At 44.7% G+C, this 7,950-nt stretch overlaps 1 non-coding gene across 1 annotated transcript; it reads right to left on the minus strand.

Moving 5' to 3' along the window:
* Positions 1 to 265: 265 nt before the first annotated feature.
* Positions 266 to 338, minus strand: trnak-cuu (transfer RNA lysine (anticodon CUU)). The gene has a single exon. It is a non-coding gene; the product is annotated as a tRNA-Lys (tRNA).
* Between the last annotated feature and the right edge of the window lie 7,612 nt (positions 339 to 7,950).

Raw genomic sequence — 7,950 nt, forward strand, 5'->3', positions numbered from 1 at the left:
CAGATATCAAGAAAACCCCGGGGGAGAGGATACCCCGGTCACTGGTCCTTCCAGCAACCCTGAACAAGCGCCCAGTCTAAAACTTTCCAGAGCAATAACTTTTAATTGAAGCATCTAACAGTACGGACGGCCGAGCGGTCTGAGGCGCTGCTTTCATTATTTGATTAAATTATCAACATCGCTGAGTTCGCATTTTTATCATTGTGCAAAAGAAGATCATGGGTTCATTAATGATATTTACCCGCGAAAGCAACATAAAAGTAATCGCCCAACGTGGGGCTCGAACCCACGACCCTGAGATTAAGAGTCACATGCTCTACCGACTGAGCTAGCCGGGCTTTGCAGCATCCAGCCTGTCGATCCCCTTCAGAATATTGTCCGTTTCAATGAGATCACGTCTCTTTCTTCCAAACTCCAGAGAGTATCGGCCCATTCGACACAATCTCTCACCAAAGGACCGTCCTCTCATCCCAGGAATCAATCCGGTGAACCTCCGTTGTACCACCTCCAAGGCAAGTGTATACCTTCCTCAGATAAGGAGACCAAAACTGTGCGCAGTACTCCAGGTGTGGTCTCACCAGGGCCCTGTACAATTGTAGCAAGACTTCCTTACTCTTGTACTATGGGCTATATATGAAATGCTATTGGCAGAATATCCTCTTTATCTGCTGATTCTACGGTTGTATAAAAAGTTATTAAAATTCGACAGTCGCTCGGCAAACATATTTGAATTACCTTCAGTGTGCTACACATGTGGATGGATTAATGATGAGTGAAACAATTATTCAGTCTCTCACAGACTTAAATAATTTTTGGCAACTTGCTCTGTAAATATTATTTCCAAACCGGGAATCAAACCCAGAACATGGCAGTGAGAGCACCAAATCCTAACCACTAGACGACCAGGGAATACTGCTGGCAGTTTCTGCGATAGCTTTAAATATAGTCAGCTTACCAGCACAGCTGAGAATTGTGCGGTGAAACGGCATGTAACTGGATTTGCTCGGAGCATCGTGGAGGCCCCGACCTGCGTGAGAACACCAGTGGCAGTTCGGTGCCATAAAACGAGCGTTGAGCGGCGGCCTGGGTGCAGTGTGGTGGTGTACCACGGCAAGGTACAGCGCGAGCTGGTGCAGGAGGGCGGCGGGAGCGAAGAGTGACGTCATCAAAGTCCAGGTCGTTGATTGGAGCTTGGGCAGGTACAGCAGGAGCTGAGAAAGACTTTCGAGGGATGTGCTCGGGGATCAGTGGCGGCGTAAGTTCTGGGCCAGGGGCCCAGGGGCAGTACGGGCCAGCCCACACTGCGATATGTGTGCACACTGGGTCCGTGCAGCAGAGATGGTCTCCAGTCGTCTTGGATAACCATTGACTCTGGACAAAGACCTCACTCTGTCAATCCCTTGTGATGGCGAGGGTGCAAGGGCCACCACACGTTAAAACAATCCACAGACAGACATCTTCCACCCTTCAACATGCAGTTCCGGACCTGGAATATTAGGTCCATCATTGAAACACCTGTGAACTCATCCGTTTTTGTCGCGGAAGCAAGTCATCCTCGCTTCGAGGGACTGCCTATGATGATGATGAACATGATTTGCTGCAGTCCGCGGGCAGCAGGTGATGAAAGCGGGCGTGAGAGGGTGAGTGACAGGTGGGCATTGCTTCTGATGCTCTCTGACCCACGGTGGGAGTGGCCGGGGATTTTGAAGCCCTTTCATTGCACCAATGTCGGGTAAATGAAACTGTGTTTCAGGAACCTTCATGAATACAAACATGAGCACTCTCTACTGTAGACTCGTGGAGCAACGGTAGTGTGTCTGACTCCCGATCAAAAAGCTGCCTATTCAAATCATGTTGGGGTCATTGTTCTTCCGGAGTTGAGAATTTCTTTGATGTTTGGCAATAACCCGACCCTTGCTCCAAGGTTTGTCTCACTGTTTCCCCGATGTCAGGCACAGAAATGCCAGATGTCCTCATTTAATTCATGTTACAAAACACTAAAGTTCAAAATTTAATTTAACTTACAGTCTGGATGGCCGAGCTTTCGAAGGTGCTGTGTTCACTTTTCAATCTGCTCTTAAAGAGTGGTTTCAAATCCCTTTTCTTTTTAGTATTTAAGCCAAAGTCATTTGCTTGGTACCACGAACAGCTCCTTAAAAGTGGGATTCAGCAGTACACCTGCTCGCTTCACATTTCTGTCTGACCGGGTGCTGAAAGTGAAGATGTTTCAGCAGTGCAGCGGTTAACACGTTCGCTTCACACGCGAAAGCTCACCGGTTGGGAATATTTTCTGGAGCTTTCTCCTCATACATGCTCAGAGGTGAGTTTGTTGCCCTGTGAATGGTCTTAAGATGATAAGCATGTAAGGATCAGGGGCCAGAGTAGGCCATTCAAGAAGATCCTGGCAGTTCCTCGAAAGCAAGTTTTAACATCTGGGATGGAGCCAACAGGCGCCTGATTGGAATCAGTGACAAAAATGTGAGCTTTAGCAGAAGCCCGACTAACTCAGTTGATAGAGCATGCGACTTTTAATCTCAGGTTCTCGGGATAGAACACAAAGTTTGTTGATTATTTTTTAATTACATTTTATGTTGCTTTCACGGGAATACATCGTTAATTAACCAATGATCTTCTTTTGCACAAATAAAGAAATGCTAACTGAAGGAGAGTCCATAATTGGATAATTTATCGATGCTCAGCAAGCTAACGCTAAAACCATAAACCATTTTACGCACTGCTTTCGGGGTCTGGTTCAAAATGTTCATTGCTGGTAACATCAACAGGAGACTGGGGAAACAGTAAGACAGACTTTAGAGCAAGGGTCTGGTTATTGTGAAACAGCAAAGGAAATATATATTCTAGAAGAATAAATTAGAAACATAATGTGACCCTGACACCCAGAAAGACGTGTTGAGGCAGAAGATTAAATGCTGGATCCCTTTCTGCAAAAAATTCCTTTCACAAACATTTCTCTGACCGAAACTGCAGAAAACAAAAATATTCCTTTCAAAGTCATTAAACTCCCGAATTTCCGCGCCCCCCCAATCTCCTGAATCAGGTGCCTGTAGTTATTCCGATTCACTCCATGTCCCTTTGCAATGTTCTGCTTCCACCCACAGTATGAAATGTGCCACTAACTTATAGAATCATGGAATGGTTATAGCACGGAAGGCCGTTCGGCTCGTCGAGCCCGTGCCGACTCTCAGCGAGTCCCACTCCCCCGCCCTTTCCCGTAGCCCTGCAATTGCTTTTCTTTCAGACACTTATCCAACTCCCCTTTGATAGATAAGATTGAGCCTGCCTCCACCGCACTTTCAAGCAGTGCATTCCAGAACCTAACCACTCGCTGCTAAATGGCCACATCCTGATCCTGTGTGTAAAGTGTGGGAAACACTTGATCAATTCCTGCCACACTCATAGCCGTCCTAACTATAGCACAGTCTTTCTATTCTCATAAAACCAGTTCTTGCAGTGCAGACCAGCTGTGTAGGTTATGGCTCTGGTTATGTTTTTAACAGTATTTAACCTCAGCATTTCCATCGTTCAATGGTTATTTCGTTTGCCTAATATGCGAAAGTGGTTCGAAACTGTGCAAAATCATTTAAAAAATGTGTTTCTTTAAATATTGGTAAAAATTTAATAATTCACAGTCGTGGTCCAATCTTAACAAAGTGCAATCTCTCACAGCCCTGTTACATTTGCTGTTTCTCTCATACAGTTCTATACACTCTCAAACTCTCCCCAGTGTCTCTCACTCCCTCCCGTTTCCAGCCCTGATGGTGCAGAAACCCCCCTCAAAGCTGCACATTCCGGCTGCTTTCAGTTGAGTTGTGAGAGATTATTAAAAGATCCTGCATTGCCGCCTCGCTTCTCAACAGCAGATCAAAGCCGCAATCAACCCATCGACTAATCGCTCGTCCCCAGCTCCGAATCACTGGACCACCAGGGAACGCTGCATTGCTGCATCGCTGCAGCGTAATGATTGATGTCATTATTGTCCTTTTCAATCCACTTGTTTCACACCGAAACACATTGTAACCGTGATCTGAATGTAACGCCACTTGATTCTTTGAAATCACCTTTAAATGATTGGGTAAAACCAGTCCTCATGCCACCGAAAAAAGCTTCGATTCCAGGTCAGGGCGGTAACTTTTGAAGCACAGTTTCTAAATTCAAAGCCTTATAAAATTGACGACATGCAGTTGATGTGAAAAAATCAGAATTGATTTCATCACCGTTAATTAACCGAAACCTTATGCAGAATGAAACACATAATACTATACTTACTGAGGGACAGTGGTATCTCATATCATTCATTTTCTCTTTACATGTGATGAACTTTTATGCCTATCTCATTAACATACTGTATTTTATGAGAATATTTGAAAATTGTAAGTGTTTATGACTCAGTTATAAAACCATTGATTGTCTGTGTGCCTATTCTTGATAGGAGGAGCACTTGAGACCGAAGTTGCAGTTCTATATATGTATCAATAGTATCAATTTCCACCAGTTTCTTTAAACTCAATAAATTAATTTATTTCTATTGGGCTGGATGGAGGAACATGATCCATGTAAAAATTGTTATCGTTTTACATGCACTGAATCCACATAAAAGTATTGGAGTGGGAACTCACTGGAAGACAGAACAGCTGGCAATGTTTGCGGAATATATTCATGCAGCCAAAACTCACAATGACAACCTGGAATGGTGCGGCACTGAATCTTCAGGGGAATAAAGTTAGAGGCTTGATCGGTGGGTGGGCCCGAAACACCAACCTTTCAGTTAACAGCCAAAGGCGCTAACCCATTGCGCCACAGAGAGTGATGCCATTGCATGTTGCAAGACATCCAAAACCACGGTGTCAGTCAGTTAAAGCTTCAGATACCTCCGACCGGGATGGAACTTGTCCACTCTCAGTTGTACTTTTCCCAAATAAATGGAGGGACATTCATTGTGGATGCTTGGAGGAGGTCTGGACCCGCACACAGCAGACACTTCCATGTCACCGCCAACCAGCTCTCCCACAACCGGTGTGATCTACATTCCAGCCTTCAGGTGCCATGTCTGTGACGAAGTATTGTGACTGTCCCGAAGCCGGTATTAGGTTTTAATTCGTTTCAGCTCCTGACTGCGGATATTCCTATGATTAAACGTGTACAAAATGCTTACAGGGACAGTTGGTTTCACCGTTTTTTTGCTTGGTGAAATTTCAAAGATTGAAAGCGACGCACATCAACCCCAAACCTCGTCACCTACTCCCTAACTTGACAAAATGTTGAATTCTGTTATCATGCCAAGTATTTTGGATTAATGCATTAAAATGCCAACGTACTTTTTACCTGGCAAGACTGATTTACAAGCTGTGATGAACAGAGTGATATAGTGCAGGGGGTAGTGTGTGGGGTCAGTTTGCCTTCCTGACCAAAGCGGTTGTGTGTCACTCCCACTCCCTGGTTCTCGAGGCTGGATTTATTAATTAGGGTGTGATAAAGTACAGCAGACAACTGTTTTGTGCAAAGAAGGTTTGGGTTGTATTCAAGATAGCAAATAACACAAAGACACACCAATAACACTGTAAAATCTTGCCAAAGCTTCTGAACAATGGGGAATACTTTGTTTCAGGTAACAAACACAACAGAAATACCTCCGACCTCCCACTTAATCTCGAACTAAAATAGTTTCGAGGGCAACAGGAATAATGCTCACCAATCCTTCCTTTCACAGTTAGGGCTGTTTTGTGGTTTCCGGGTTCTTTTGTTACAGCCGCTTTACGTTGCCATAATCCAGAAGTAGCAGAAGACCTCTGCTGCGTATTGAAGCCATTGGGGCAAGTTATTTTCTCCGATATCGCGGTGTTTCTTCCTGCGTTTTCTTGCCATGTTCTCTCGATCTTGTTGTTCCGAAGTTCTTGGCCAGAAAAGTTATTTCTGTGATGGTCAGAATAGAGATAGCTCTCTTGGTACGATAGGCCATTAATTATACTCGGAGAGCCTGTTTAATCTTCGCGCCAAATCTAACATTTCTTTTGTTGATGTTTTGCTGCCCAGCTAATTGAAACTTGATTCAGTTTTGAACTGGCGTTGATAGACTTTTCTGAATTGATGAGCTCTTGTCCATTGTGATAGCACTGCTTTTTGCTTCGGGAAGTCTGGCCTGAGCCAGATATTTCTATGCCTGTTCAAAAGGTGTTGGAATATGTATGTGACATTTGGGTCCTCTGGGTGGGGTGGATAATGTTTCTTCCGTGGTCGATACTTTAAATGCTAATGTTTTCTGGGGGCAGGTTTCGAGGGTAAACAGTTCCCAGATAATTCGATTTACTCCAATGTCCAAACTGGCCTTTGAGAGATTGACCCCACACCTTTCCTTGCAGACCCAACATTCAGCATTTAAAAGTCCCAAACTTGGTTAAAAACTCGATGATTTCTTCCATAAGCATTTTAGGATCTCAAACTTTCTGGTTGATATTCCCAAATTAAATTTCCTTTCCAATGAATTCAAACACTGATTGATTTTCCCACGAATTTTGCAACCCTGCAGTCCCCCCTTTGACACTCTACATACTTGAGTGTCATATTAGGTGACCAAAATTTCTGACACCCAAGAGTCAACCTTCCCCTGTAATTACCGAGCTGAACCCAAACATACATTCGCCCTTGAATTGTATCACTGTTTACAGGTAAATACAGTCATAAGTTACATTACAGCATAGAGTGGGTCCAACACCCGTCCATTACTGGAGTTTCACAAAAATACACAGTAAAACACACACACTAAAGCCATTTTACCACTTGACCTCTAAGTTTTTACAGCAGGTGGAATCTAAACCGGACCTCAACGGGTGACTGCGATTTTACTGCAGTGTTATATCATATTTTGTGTTTCCCTCCTTGATACAATCCTTAAGTTCTGCTCGGGCTGGTCCAGCTGAGACCGATGACCTCGGCCCCTCACCCAGCAGGTAGTACACCATCAATAAAAAATCATCACGAGCTGGCGGAGCACTAAAACGTGGGAAGCTATTCTGATCCAGGAAGGGAACTCTATATTTCTGAAAATATACCACGAGGGTGGAACTATGATCTCTGAAATTTCGCCCCCTATCTGAATCGATTTTTGTTCGAGAGTATGGAAATGTTTCTGTGATACTTCTACAACTTTTAGTAGGGCGGTAAGATGTTCGGTTAGAGGGGTGATTTGTTAACCAAAATGTATGACATAATCCTGCAGGTTGGTGATGTTTTCACTTTCAGTGAGGTGAACAGTGGGGTGTTCGGGAATGGGAACAATACATTCCTGGGACACTTGCACTTCTGCCTCATGTTTGAAGCAAAAACTGCTTTCATGCATCGGACACCAGATGTGCTGTCCATGCTGGTAGTGGGGCGCACTGGTGGTGACACAATATGTCCCAACTGTGGAGCAACATGGTCTTGTGCAATTACCTCTATGGTACAGTTGATAGGCTGTGCGCCAGCAGCTTTAAACCCGCACTGTGGTTTAGAATAGGTGTTCGAGTGCTGGGGACACAATACTATGTGTGCACCCAGGCTCCAGCACCCAGAGAGGTCAGTACCCATCATAGCTTGCTCCCACTTTATGACCAACAGTGGGACCGATGTGAAATGAACGTGTGCACCCCCTTGAATGATCCCAATGTTCTCCACTCTTTATACCGGTGCGGGCCGGGCTATTCCACCCATGACCGGCATCCTCACTACTATTCCCATGATTGTGTAATTGGAACAGCCGCAAACAACTGGGACAGGGTAGGTTTCAGAAGCTAGGTGGAGCTGGCACGAGGTTAGTGAATTACTAAATGTGTGGAGTGCTGTGAGGTGCTTGTTGCTGATCTAGGAGGTGTAGGCAGACGAACCATATTTCTTTCTCCAGAGCGCTTTTAGTTCTTACTGTCAATCCATTTGACTGCAGTGTCCACAGGACGC

The sequence above is a fragment of the Pristiophorus japonicus genome, unplaced genomic scaffold (genome assembly GCF_044704955.1).
Source record: "Pristiophorus japonicus isolate sPriJap1 unplaced genomic scaffold, sPriJap1.hap1 HAP1_SCAFFOLD_33, whole genome shotgun sequence".
NCBI classification, from domain to species: domain Eukaryota; kingdom Metazoa; phylum Chordata; class Chondrichthyes; family Pristiophoridae; genus Pristiophorus; species Pristiophorus japonicus.